A 14,422-nucleotide genomic window follows, 5' to 3' on the forward strand; every position below is an offset into this window, starting at 1 on the left:
AACGCCTCTACTCTCCTTTGCGGCGTGTTCCTGCGTGTTCTCACATGAAATGCCACCTGCGCTGCATCTGGAATAACCAAAAGGCGACAAGGCGATTTATTACTGCACCATGCGATGTGCACATCCGATGTGCTGCCACCGCGCGCAGTGGCATATATGGGTCGTCTGCGAGAACACTGGCGGCTCTACACGCTGTCGGGAAAATACGAGCATGCTTGGTAAACTGCAATTTGTGCAGCTGATTAGATGATGCATCATCTAATCAGCTGCACAAATTGCAGTTTACCAAAGTGCGGCAAAAAACGGCTGTATAATGACTTATGCGCTAAACATGTCGAAACGCACACGAAATCACCCTCAGCGCATATGCACAACAGACGTGCACTACGGCGGCCGGCATATATCAACCATGAAAAAATACGCTTACCTCTCTAGATCGTCCATTTCTGCGCTCAGGTCATGCAGATACGTAGTACGGGCTTCTCTTTCGATGCTTCAGTGCAATCAGTGACTAGTACCACGAGTTATTTATCGCATAAACGATGTCAACTTACGCGGTGAATAGGGCGATGCATGCAATCAGTTAAGCAATTTCGAACCGGAAATAGCTAGAAGACGATTTTCCCATGACTGTTTGCGTTGACGGCGGAAACGCACCTCGCCTATTCGAAACATCTGTGCTAATTTCCCCGGCTAGGGAGCCTCAGCGCTCAGCCTAGGCCGCGGCCGTCGTTATCTGTTGCTTCGTCACTCGGCGCAAGAAAGAGGATAGTCATCGCCATCTACGCGACCGTCGATGTTGAGAATCCTGATAGGCGCTGCCTGTAGTTTTCTTTCTTTCTTCTTCTGTTTCCGCAACTTCTGATCCGGCTACCGGACGGGCGAGATGTGAGGCGTCACCTTCACTTCATTTATTCACTATGCTGAGCTGCTGTTCTATAATCGCTGCATGTTAGGAACCGCATCAGACATAAGTTCTGTCCGCGTAGCGCGGAGGGCTAGCGCGACAGTGGGTGCATGCCATTAGGCAGTTGTCCTTGCAGTCTGTAGTTCCAATTTCACAAAAAGCGTTGACATTTCTGTTAGAGGCGCTTGGCGTGCGACACAGTCATTGCAGTGCCAGTGTTTAAAATTACTTGAATGTACGGAAGTGTCGTCTCGGATTAAAACTTCAACGCCGCAGCGTGTGGATTGTGGGAATGGCCGCGCCAGCGCAACTCCACTACTCAGCTGCCGAGAAAGTGGACATTTTGCTCGCTTATGTCACCGCGCACATGGACGCGGAGCTGCCATCCAGACTGTATGCTGCCCAACATCCTGGTCGTCGTGTGCCGACTCGTCCCACGTTCACATCGATATTTAATCGATTTAGGACCACATGGATCAGTCCATGTTCACAAAAGGAAAAAACAAGCCAGTGCAACCGACGATTTTGACATTGATGTCCTCGCTTGCGTCTCTGTCAGGCCGGAGGCAAGTGTCAGGGAAATAGCAAGCGCATGTGGAGCGAGTCCGATTTCAGTTTGGAGGTCGTGCACTTTCAAGACACAGCTACCACCCATATCATGTGAGTCTTCACCAGGAACTGACACCAAATGACTTTCAAAAACGGCTTGATTTCTGCAACTGGTGCCTGATTCAGTGCGACGAAGACCCGGGATTTCTCCACAGAGTGCTTTGGACGGACGAGGCCCAATTTTGCAGGGATTCGAATGTCAATTTGCACAACGCCCATTATTGGTGCGATCAGAACCCGCATTGGCTACGTCAGCACAAGCGCCAGGCAAGATGGTCAGCAAATGTTTGGTGTGGCGTTTATGCCGGCCGTGTAGTCGGTCCTTACTTCATCGACGGAAACCTTAAAGGGCGTCGTCTCTGAATTTGCCTCAGAGCTGCCACTAGCAGTGTTAAAAAAATGTGGTTCCAGCATGACGGAGCCCCGCCGCATTTTTCTTCATCCTCTCGTCAATACATGCATGGCTTCTTTCCCAACCAATGGATTGGGCGTGGTGGAACCACAGCCTGGCCTCCTCGGTCACCCGATTTATCACCCTTGGATATCTTCCTGTGGGGATATGCAAAAAATCAAGTTTTCAAGACGGAACCAGCCAGCCTCGAAGACCTGAAGCAACGTGTAAGAATATCACTTGAAAATATTCCCAGAGAGATGCTTTTATCTGCTGTGAACTCCATGAAAGACCACATTCTTCTGTGCATCGCAATGGACGGCAAACAATTTGAGCACATCATGTGAAGATTGGTTGTTGTCGTCCCAAGTGATAGTGGTTTCGTGGAGTGCCCACATGAGGCTGCAACCAACTAAAACAAAACCATATTCAAATTTTGTTCATTCATGTTTGTTTATGACTTGAAACTGCTTAACATCTGAGGTAAAGGTTTCATAATCATGGACTACTTTTTACAGATCATGAGACGTGTCTGCTCGTGCACACGCCAACTGTATCGATTCGGCAGGTACGAAACAACGACGTGCTTCAATGCCAAAAAGTTTTCATCTATGAAGGCATTCTCGTAGATGTTAGGTGTCAAGGCTACAAAGGATAAAGGAAATGAACGCTTGATAGAAATTACACAATGCATGTCAAGATACCGGCACCGCTAAAGAGAACTCTGTATGCTGTCACAGAAGCATGGTTTTTTTCCTTTCACGTAGATAGAGTGATCAGAGAAAAAAAAAATGCTTCCTGAGGTAACTGCACAGACAGGGCACAAGGCCAGCGCCAATCTGAAATCGACATCCACGTAGTTGGCAATGACTGTTCTTTTTCATGCGCCGAGCGATGAAGCAAAAGATAGCGCCGGCCGCGGTCTATCGTAGCGTCGAGGCCCCATAACCGGGGAAAATAGCGCGGACGTTTCAAATTGGGCGCCTCATTCATTCCGACACGTCATTAGCGGACGTTGCGCTAGCACCAAGTTTCCTGCGCGCCCTTTGCGCTGAGTTTCGGTTTTATACGGAAAAAAGCGCCGGTTTTTCTCGCGCTGCAGAACTTTAGAGAACGACTTTTTCTTCGTTTAAAAAACTGATATAACATCGTCTTGTCCATGGCTTTGAACTCCCCATTGGTACTAACCACCCAACTGTTTTAATTAAAAAGTTAATTAGTGGATTTTAGTTAATTAGCTACATTATTATAGTATTTATTATGGTAAATTTTGTCCGCCGCGGCACAGAGTATGTTCCAGAAAACATTTTTTTTCTATTTCTGATTCCCTACCTTTAGGAATTTTTGAAAGTGTTCGCTTAAACACCCGGTATAAAAGCGCCATTCAGGCGTCCACTGACCCAGGGAGCCAGTTATGTGCAATTCCTTTCCTTAGAATTATCGGAGTGTAAAATGTTCTCGACGCCAACGCCAGTGAACACAATGAACGCCGGCGGCCTATGGCTTCACCCTAGTAGCACAAAATGCCGCCAGAACGTTGTGTCAATGTCACCAATGTTTCCTAATGTTGTACAGCATACTCTAACACTGCAGCAATGTGCCCATAAGTTGGTCAGAATGACACTATCTGCTAACACTGCAGCCAAGTGCTCAGAAATTGGTTAGCATAACATATACCATCTGCCATCGTTCGAACAACATCGAGAAGCAACGTTGAGGCAATATAGCCTAGTGAACGCTATTATGATGTTTGAATCATAAAAATTAAGCAACATTACAAATATATTTCAAGCACAGGGTTCCAGAATTTTTCCAGCTGTTCTTACAGTAAACGTTTTTTTTGTTTTTTTTTTACTAGCGGTACCTTGCAACGTAACCTTTTTTATTGTGCCTGCTATAGATTGCATGCACAGCCCCATTAATTTGTCAAAAAGCTTTGCTTATTACCCAATTGTCACTATCACCCTTCAGTGATGGCTATATAAGCTTGACTCCATGCTATCTGTTCGGAGGTGAGTATGAGTTGCACGTAAGTGTCGCTCGCTCGCTCTCGCTGGTCTGTGCAAAGCTTTGCGATATGTTGTGAAGCACACCAACTGGCAGGCCTGCACGCTCATGCAGGGTTGCTGAACTTTTTAAGAATGTCACATTTATGTTAAGAGACATTGCAAAAACTTTTTTTTTTTGGGGGGGGGGGGGGGGGGAGGACCATTAAAGGGACACTGAGGAGAGCACTATTAATATATTTTTTATAGCAAAATCTGATAGTTCGGCATGTCATGGCTTTGTTGCCACTTGGCCGGCAGCGAAAAATGCATTTATTTCTAAGAAATTTGGATTTGAAGTTGAAAAGGTTTTTCCCGCCGCTGTGATTCAAACTTGGGATTCGGCTATGACGACAGAGGACTAAGTGACGTGAAACATGACGTGACATGACGTGATGCAGACTCCGTGATTTCTGACGGCCAGCAGTGCGGCCTAGCAGCAGCCGAAAAGAAAGCTACCGCCGGCCGCACGTTCAAGGCATCTATCGGCTATTGCGGCCGTCGCTACAGTCGCTTCGCTTACGTTTGCACCGGCGTTTTGCGAGCGTTACGATGGATCTCGTTCTCGAAGTCGTCAACGAAGTTCTCGCAAATAGACACATTTAGCATACCGTGTACCTTGATACCGCTAGCGGAATACCGGGAGCCCGCCTAACGCCGGCGAGCAGGCGCTGATTGGTCCCGATGCTTCAGGCGAGCGCGTAGCTGCCCGGCACGTGGCGCCATCTGGCGACGTCAAAGAGATTTGCGCATGCATTGGCTGCGCCTCAGTGATTTGTGCTTCTCGTGTCCTAGCGTTGGTTCTAGCAACACTGTTTTGTTATATGACGTCATGACGCTTGTACTTGCGAGTTTGGCCTGTGGCGGCGATACCTGTATTTTGGTTCTTGCTCTTTTCTACGTTACAAGAGCTTTGTTGTCAGTATGAGTGGCGTTTTTGTAATCAGAAGCTGGTATTCTGTCGATACAAGCCAACTTCAATTTCTCCTCAGTGTCCCTTTAAACGGGTTTGAAACGATGGGATGGCAGTAACTAACAGGCACGCATAGGGCGCCAAATCAGAGTGCTGTGTGCAGAGACAAATGGTTACGGACACTGAACTCTGCTTCACTCGTAGTGGTCTTGGAAATGAACATGAAACGAGCCTTAACGGTTTTCTCTAAACCAGCACAGCGTTCATGCAATGAGTGTATGCGTGGCTTTGCGTACACTTGACACAGCGGCATCAACGAACGCTCTTGATGCAGCGAATATCAGCGCTAGCTGGTTGTGCGAAATGCTTGACCGATTTCATTGAATCACCCTGAAGAGCACGCATCTCACGTCTTCATTACGCTTCGCGAGCGCGAACTTCATGATCTAGACGACCCAGTAAACCATGAAACGTCACACAGACATCAGCGAGATATTTACGCTGGACATTAGACACCTCCATTAGACATCCATTTCAGTACCGTTTACGAAAAATCTACGTACCTACAACATGAAAATTGGGGTCCAGTTCACATTGTAAGTACGTACTGCAGATATCACGCTCGGCATTTATCAGACATTTGTGAACATGTAAGAGAATATGACTATACATAGATCAATACCCAGGTGAAAATTTCTAACTGGTTCCAGTCCAACTGTTTTAAGGGACATATTTTCACTTGTTGCAACTGGACATTTGTTCCCAGTTGCGACTGGAACCAGCTGCAATACGAGATGCAGCTGACACCTGTTACAATTCCAGATGGAACGGAGACCAACTGCATCCCAGCCACAGACTTCCATATGGAGTCGTCGGGACGTCCAAGCACTCCAGCTAGCTCAAATACAGTTGAGTAAGCGAGTACATGGCCATCACGGGAGCCCAAAACACTGCAGATGACTTCCGAGTGCGTCAGTGTTTTATTGCGCTCGGCGCTTTCACTGAATCTTCTCGTTGAGCATAATGGTCAGGTTTACAGCTGCGGTGGCATCAATACTCTTCTGCCGAGCCCAATAAGTCAGGGTTGCTGCAAAACAAAGCATAATTGTTCACTTTTACAGGTGACAAGAGAATAGCACAGCAACCACAACAAACGAACCCAGTAATTTACGCCAGTTTTACCGACGCAAGTCTATGAAGCGTCAAAGGTTGCCCTTGCAGCACTAAAAGGCAGTCGTGCTGAGCGGGGTGTGCTTGCACACGCACTTCGGCACACCATCCGAACGCATGCCCACATTTCGGTAGTAGAGGCCAGTTGCATACATCACCAGCCTTTGTTTCAATACACAGCGAGTTTGGCAAAACAGCCAAACGAGTGAGTGTAAAAATATAACGTGCCGATAAATGCGTTAGAATTTTTTCATTACGAACACAAAAATAGCATAAAATACACTTCAATGAGTAAACTGAGACTGAGTACGCACCAGGAAAGGTTACGATTCCAGCCGGTGAAAACGCCTTGTAGTCCTAATTCGTACTGACGGGTCCACTTCGCCGAGTAGTAAAAGCAAGCAAACTGTCTTCCTTCAGCTCCATCAAGGAAAGAACGGTTGAACAATCTCGCCAGCAATAATAAGGGAATAATTAATTCTGTGTCGAGGTTCTTCAAACACAACGTTCCCACGGAACACGATGAGAAATCGCACACGCCGTGCGCTCTACCACTGCCGCCATGGCTGAACCAAGGAGGCTGAACCTAGCCAACCTAGCCTCGTGAGGATGCTATAGTCGGATACAACTTAAGTCTGCAGTGAAGCTCCGCCCACAATCAGCCTCCGCGCACAGAATTCCTCCACGACGAAAAAATAGTGCACTGCTTAAGAGTTTCTTGTTACGTAAACAAGAAGCTTAGCACAAGAAAAAAGTTATGAGCACTAGAATTTTGTTACGTGCAGTGTTTGATATAGTCAAACATTAAAAAACTAGTTTCGTTTACTTTTTCGATTGACCAGCGGAGTAATACAGGACGCCGCGGACCGCGGCCCAGTGTTAGCAACTGCTGTTTTTTTAAGTTGTATCCTACTATACATCAAATTAGTGGTGGAACTAAAGCGCCAAAATGAAATGAGTGGACAAACACGACTAGAAGAGGAAAATAATTAGGACATATTTTGTGTTTCAAAAGCATTAAAAAACCATTGCAGTGATTCCGTTTTAAAATGTTTTAGTTGTATGCATTTTGTTAGAAAGTATAGCGCTTGCTTTGTAAAAATTTTATGACAGCGTTCGCTCAGAGCAGCGGCAATGGCAGCGGGACGATGCCAAGGTTGACGGTGCTCTGATGTAATACCCTGGTCATATCTTTTGACCATTCTGCTTGCTTTTGTTTGAAACTCGATTCTGCTAGCCCTACTTTTTCCTCGTTGCTTGTTGCTCGAGTTCTTGGTGTGCATCGTTCGTGTACAGTTTCCGCTTTTCCCTTTTGCCAGCGCTTCTGTGTAGTTTCGTTCGGTTGGGTGCAGTTCTGTCGCTTTTGCCCCTAAAGGGCATCGTCTATGGCCATGGGGCCCCCGTACGCAAAAAAGAGGTGTGCGGTTGCACGATGTGCGAGCGATAACCTGTCTGGCGGCGTCACATTTCATCGCTTCAGCGCTACACCTGCGACATTCAGCGCGACAACTGAGGCGAGGACAAAGGAAAAAGGCACAACGAGAACTGACTACCTAAAAATAGCGTTGGTGGTCGGCACTCGTCGTGTCTTCTTTCTTCGTTCTCGTGTCGGGTGTCGCGCTGATTGATTGATTGTAAAACATTTTATTCGCCGGGAAGAGCTTGGCAAGAGGTCGCGTTAAGTGGTCGAGAAGCGTCGCGGCGTTCAGCAGTTTATTTTTCCCGCCAAGCAGCACGTGACTCTGACGTCACAAATGACGTCACTAAAACACGTGACTTTGACGTCGCGTTTTTGTTTTAATTATGACGTCACTTTTTAGTTGTCCACGCATTTTGAAGACGGCGCTGGCTGCGCACCACAAGCCGCCATGTTTTGAACGTATGGGCTTCTATGCAGCCTACGCTACCAGAGTACATCTACCTTGGAGGATGTGCGAAACTGACACATATTTTGTATCGTCTCTTTTTTGTACTTAGTAGCAGGCTTGCTGTGGCACGAAAAATAAGTTAATAATTTTTAAATTGTAGCATATTACTTTTTTCACAGCTGCAATCGCCATGCGCAGTTTGTGCTATTATTGATAAAATACGATACGAACTACAACGCGATGGCGGCGTAGACAATTCACCGCGCTTTCCCCGCCGCCGCCTGTCCGCGGCACAGAACAGCCATATGGGTTGCGCATGTAGCATGAAGCTGTGGCATGAAGGCAAGATAACCAATTACCATTAGGGTAACGGGCTGGATTCAGAGAGAATGCAAGCACAGCAGAGAGGATCAGGGCAGGTGGGCAGATGAGGTTTGGAACTTTGATGGGATAAGGGGGCCGCCGCTGGCACAGGGTTAACTGGAGAAATTTTTGGCCTGCAGTGGACATGATTACAGTGTTGACATGATGATAAAAAGCGGGACTCAAGAAGTTTATTTTAAGAAATATAAGGTCACACATTCAGCTACACAAATGCCTAAGCTTTCCTCAGTTCAGCATTCCAATAGTTAGTCATAATTGCTAGCGCGATTAACAGATTTGACACATTTTTGAGAAAAAAATAACTCCCAAAAATTGAACTGAACCAATTTTTGTACTTTAAAAGGGACACTGAGGAGAAATTGAAGTTGGCTTGTATCGACAGAATACCAGCTCCTGATTACAAAAACGCCACTCATACTGACAACAAAGCTCTTGTAACGTAGAAAAGAGCAAGAACCAAAATACAGGTATCGCCGCCACGGGCCAAACTCGCAAGTACAAGCGTGATGAGATCATAGAACAAAACAGTGTTGCTAGAACGAATGGTTCTAGCAACACCAGGAACCGAGAAACCATGCATCACTGAGGCGCAGCCAATGCATGCGCAAATCTCCTTGACGTCGCCAGATGGCGCCACGTGCCCGGCTGCTACGCGCGCTCCTGAAGCATCGGGACAAATCAGCGCCTGTTTTCCGGCGGTAGGCGGGCTCCCGGTATTCCGCTAGCGGTAACAAGGTGCACGGTATGCTAAAGGTGTCTATTTGCGAGAACTTCGCTGACGACTTCGAGAACGAGATCCATCGTAACGCTGGCAAAACGCCAGTGCAAACGTAATCGAAGCGACTGTAGCGACGGCCGCAATAGCCGATAGATGCCTTCAACGTGCGGCCGGCGGTAGCTTTCTTTTCGGCTGCTGCTAGGCCGCACTGCTGGCAGCCAGAAATCACGGAGTCTGCGTTACGTCATGTGCACGTGATGTTTCACGTCTCTTAGTCCTCTGTCGTCATAGACGAATCCCAAGTTTGAATCAGAGCGGCGGGAAAAACTTTTTTAACTTCGAATCCAAATTTCTTAGAAATAAATGCATCTTTCGCTGCCAGCCAAGTGGCAACAAAGCCATGACATGCCGAACTATCGGATTTTACTATAAAAAAATATTAATAGTGCTCTCCTCAGTGTCCCTTTAAATAGTTGGATAAGTTGAATAAAACATGCTTAATTGGAAAAAATGGTTATTATATAGTCCTGGCTGCTAAATAACAAAAAAGTTTTTTAGTGTGTCCTCACTTTTCAGTGTGGTTGAGATAGCTTGCAGGCTGTAGAACAAGGTATAAATTGAATGTAAGAATAGTAATGAAATAACAATGCGAATCCTGACCAAATTGACTGGCATTTCAAACCAACTGCGTACAGTTGAGTCAGAAACCTGATGCGTGTGCATTCAGATTTGTCTTTACTACTTCCCGTATTTTTCTTCTTTCTAGGTAGGATAATGTTGCAGTGAAGCGAGCACGAAAAAACACAAAAACACAGGCAGCGCTGGTCATGCCTCCAATTTGTAGTCAACAGCGATTTCCAACTTCAAATGCAGTAAGGCAACACGAAATATCGAACGATTGAAAATATGGAATTCTTAAATTATATATCTCACTTACATACCCAGGACGTGACAAGTAATATCTACGAGGAGTCTAGGTTAAGGCAGATATAATGTCGTGGGTACGTCTCCCCACGAAAAAAGGTTGGTAGATAAGATGTCTGAGAGCTTTGGTACATAGACGTTCAGACTTAATCTGGACATCTATGGGAGGTTTGTGGTTTGCTGGGGAGTCTTGCGCTTTCCGGTAGGCGCCGCACGTTATCGCCTGGCTCTCTTTTGAAAGGCTGGCAAATGACTTAATTCCGCGCTCCAGACAGTTTGCCAACTGGTGCGTAGTACGGGCCGCGTCACAAGAGCGGGTTTTTGCACGAAGCCATTCCGCCTCCTCCTTGTCACCGGTTTTTTTTTTTTTTTTGCGACTGCCCTGCCACGGGGGTGCATCGTGCGCCACTCCCTGAACCGGCGGCGCACATCTGTGACGTGAGGCTGATGCGCCATGGAGTATCAGCTCTGCTATAGTGTACTAGAATATGGGTACTAGTACACTATAGCTCTGCCCCCAAAAAACTCTTCTTCGTGCTCCTCCTCCGCTTTTTCTCCTTCAGACTTCTGGTGGTGGTCACGTGATGCGGACACCGCGAAACCTGGGCGCTTAATAGACGAAGACTGGAGAAGACAGTCCTTTCCTGCCTCCACCATGAACCAACTAGCCCATGAAAAAATTTTACTTGAAAGGCACATCTTGTGAAATGTACCTGCGAAGGAACGTTTTGAGATTGGTTCGACTTTAGCAGGACTCCGCACCCGAGGTCACTACTAGTGTTGGGCTGCCAGGAGCAGATTTATGGGCAAATATTGAAGGCGAGATTACTACAGTCGAGCCCACTTATAACAATACTGGTTATAACAATATATTGGATATAACAATGGTCAGTCGTGGCACCATCAGCTTTGCCATGTGTTCTATGGTAAAATAAACTGTTTATAGCAATGCAGTCAGGGCACATCATTGGTTATAACAATTAAATCTGGTAATTGAGTGTCAACCATTATAGAAAAAAAAAACCAAGGAAATGCTACAACCACACCAGCAAAACCATGCTTACAACACAAAAGCGTGTGCGTGTGGGGCCGACCAATGGACTGAGCTGGCGCAGCAATGCCACGAAAGCAAAAGAACCCGTGAATGCGTTCCCCTGAGCAAAAGGCCCATGCAGAGAAGAAAGTAGGGAGCATGGTAGGGAGCCTTGGCGGACCAGTCCATTATTAACGTTTCCGAGGGGTGTGCCGCTCGCAGAAAAAAAAAAATGTGAAGAAGCATTTTTCTTTGTTTTTAGACTCTGAGCTACGGCTGGCACTGGCAGCGCGTACGTTGTCCCATCTTCCGCTGTTCTTCGCTAACTTCCCCACGGTCCCCGCTTCACAAATTTCCCATGTCCCAGGGGCAGGCGTCATCGCATCAGGAGAGCTGCTGCATTGCTGCATTGGCTATGCACGCCATGCGTACCCCCAATCAGTCGGTGCAGTGCGCATGTGTGCAGCCAGCGCGGTTTTTCTCACGTCAGCTGTCGCCGCACCCTTAGTACTGCATGCTTCTTGAATATCCGATAAGAATCACTTCCGGAAAGCCGGCTTGATTCCTGTGATGTGGAGGTGTGCGAAGCTCCCGGTGGTGCAGTGATGGCGGTGCTTTGGTCATCGGTGAACATTGGGCAATTTCCTCGCTGGCGTCCCAGAACCCTCCTCCTCCTCCTCTTTTTTTCTTTCACGGCTGTTGCGCTCTTCGGTGTATTCCTCGGGCGAGACTGCCTCCGCGCACCGCCGCCGCGAATCTGCACGCGGTCTGTGTTCTTTAATATTTTTCATGTTTTATAGTTTAATTTCTTTATTATTTTGTTTCTTTTCATATTTGCATTTTTTTATTTGTTTTATTTCACTCACGAAACCCGCGCGTTCACTAGATGTGCCTTTTCTCTAATATTTTTCGTGCTTTATGATCTAATTTCTTATATTTTTGTTTCTTTTCATACTCGCAATTTTTTCATTTGTTTTATTTCACTCACGAAACCCGCGCGTTCACTAGATCTGCCTTTATTCTTGCTCAAACCGTGTTCGTGGCGGAATGGCAGCGAATATACCCTTGAAGTGCCAAACGCCCTGGTTCGATTCCCAGTCTCAATAAAGTTTTTTTTTTCTTCGCCGGAACTCAAACACACTTGCTAGCATTCCCTGCTCACGACAGTATGAGGCATTAAAGGCTTTCGCCTTAATAAAGCGATTCGGCTCGTATTTTCTTTCACAGCTGTTCTGCTCCTGGCGAGCTTCTAGGGCGGCCGGCTCGCGATTTTCGCGTTGCCCTTCGAGCCATTTGTGTGGCCGGCACATTCCTCGCGCAAAGCAGGCGACTGCGCACGTACTTAAAATGGCGTTAAAGGGTGATTCACACGACGGTCCGTTCGCCCGCGGCCCGCGCACTACCTGGTCTCCTTCCGTGATATTCTCTCGTATTACCGAGACAAACGAAGGGAATACGCACCCCCCCGCTCCGTCCCTCACCATAGCGCAGGCTGCACATTGGCGACAACTACAAACCCGGACTGCTCAATACCCAATACTGCTGCATGCCCGATACCCAGACCAATTCTCGTCGTCATGCAGAGTCGCGCTGACCAGGCTGCGGTCCAGAAGACGCGCAGGGGCGCAGGTTTGCGGCGGCGGTGCGCGGAGGCAGACTCGCCGGAGGAATAGACCGAAGAGCGCAATAGCCGTGAAAGAAAAAAAGAGGAGAAGGGAGAAAAACAGGAGGAGGAGGAGGGGCGGCGCTGCTAGGAGGGTTCTGGGACGCCAGCGAGGAAATTGCCGAACATTGTTCCGGTTCCCTGAAGTTCGAATTAATGACCTTTTACAGGTATTAGGACAATCACACCCCTCCGGGTATCTACTGTCAGTAAATGCTCTGAAGTTTGTCATCTTTTCTTTTTTTCAGCACAACCCTGTTATAACAATTATTGGTTATAACAATGGTATTTCCATGGCACTTGAATATTGTTATAAGTGGGCTTGACTTATTTGCACCTTGCAGTTACAAAATGAGGGCAAATGCTTTTTCTTCATTGAAAATTTCCCGTTTGAAGAAGGTGGTTGCCCCTCTAAACCCCCCCCCCCCCCCCCCCCCACCCTCGGTGCTGCAGTGGAGGGAGCTCATCTGTGCTATACCTCCCTTTGAGCAAGATGTGGGATTGCTTTCATGTGCTGCATCATATGACCATTCAACATTGTAGCGCACCATTTTGAAGCAAACATACAATGCGAAATTACAACCACTGAGTAACTGCTGAATAGAATCTCTCCGTGCTAAGCCATATAGCTACAGCAGAAAGCTTTGCAGTTTCACAAAAACCTCACAGTTGAAGAATAATTTTTGCTGCTTCGAAGGCAAAGTTTTCTTCAACTATGAAGTTTCTGTGAAAGCTGTATAACTTTCCTCTGCAGCAGTATGGCTAAGCCTGTTTGAATGCTAATGAGTAATTACTCACCAATCAAAAAGTTACTCCCCCTTGGGAGGGGGGATTACCCCAAACATTGGAATAAAGGGAAATTAGAGAATAATCTGTAATAAGAAAAAAAAAAAGTCATTCTTTGCATCAACAAAAAACAAAAGTGTTATTTCGTGCACCTACAAAAAAATGGCTGAGGCTTAACTTGGTTAAGCCTGGAGAATGCGAAGCATCATCGTGTCGCGTAATTTGGAGGCGCACAACCACAGCGACGGCGCGAGGTGGGCCCCCGTTTCTCCACTGTCGTGACGTCACCGTGTCACGTGGTGTGACGTCATGTATCACGTGATTTGGAGGCGCACAACCACAGCGACGGCGCGAGGTGGGCCCCCGTTTCTGCACTGTCGTGACGTCATCGTGTCACGTGGTGTGACGTCATGTATCCCGTGATTTGGAGGCGCACAACCACAGCGACGGCGCAAGGTGGGCCCCCGTTTCTCCACTGTCGTGACGTCACCGTGTCACGTGGTGTGACGTCATGTATCACGTGATTTGGAGGCGCACAACCACAGCGACGGCGCAAGGTGGGCCCCCGTTTCTCCACTGTCGTGACGTCACCGTGTCACGTGGTGTGACGTCATGTATCACGTGATTTGGAGGTGCACAACCACAGCGACGGCGCGAGGTGGGCCCCCGTTTCTCCACTGTCGTGACGTCACCGTGTCACGTGGTGTGACGTCATGTATCACGTGATTTGGAGGCGCACAAGCACAGCGACGGCGCGAGGTGGGCCCCCGTTTCTCCACTGTCGTGACGTCACCGTGTCACGTGGTGTGACGTCATGTATCACGTGATTTGGAGGCGCACAAGCACAGCGACGGCGCGAGGTGGGTCCCAGTTTCTCCACTGTCGTGACGTCACCGTGTCACGTGGTGTGACGTCATGTATCACGTGATTTGGAGGCGCACAACCACGGTGAAGGGCTGAAGTGGTAGCTAAAGTAGTATGCTTCGCATAAAAGATGCAAACCAGAACAGA

This window comes from Amblyomma mixtum, chromosome 9 (genome assembly GCF_055824585.1).
Source record: "Amblyomma mixtum isolate Tamu chromosome 9, ASM5582458v1, whole genome shotgun sequence".
NCBI lineage: Eukaryota > Metazoa > Arthropoda > Arachnida > Ixodida > Ixodidae > Amblyomma > Amblyomma mixtum.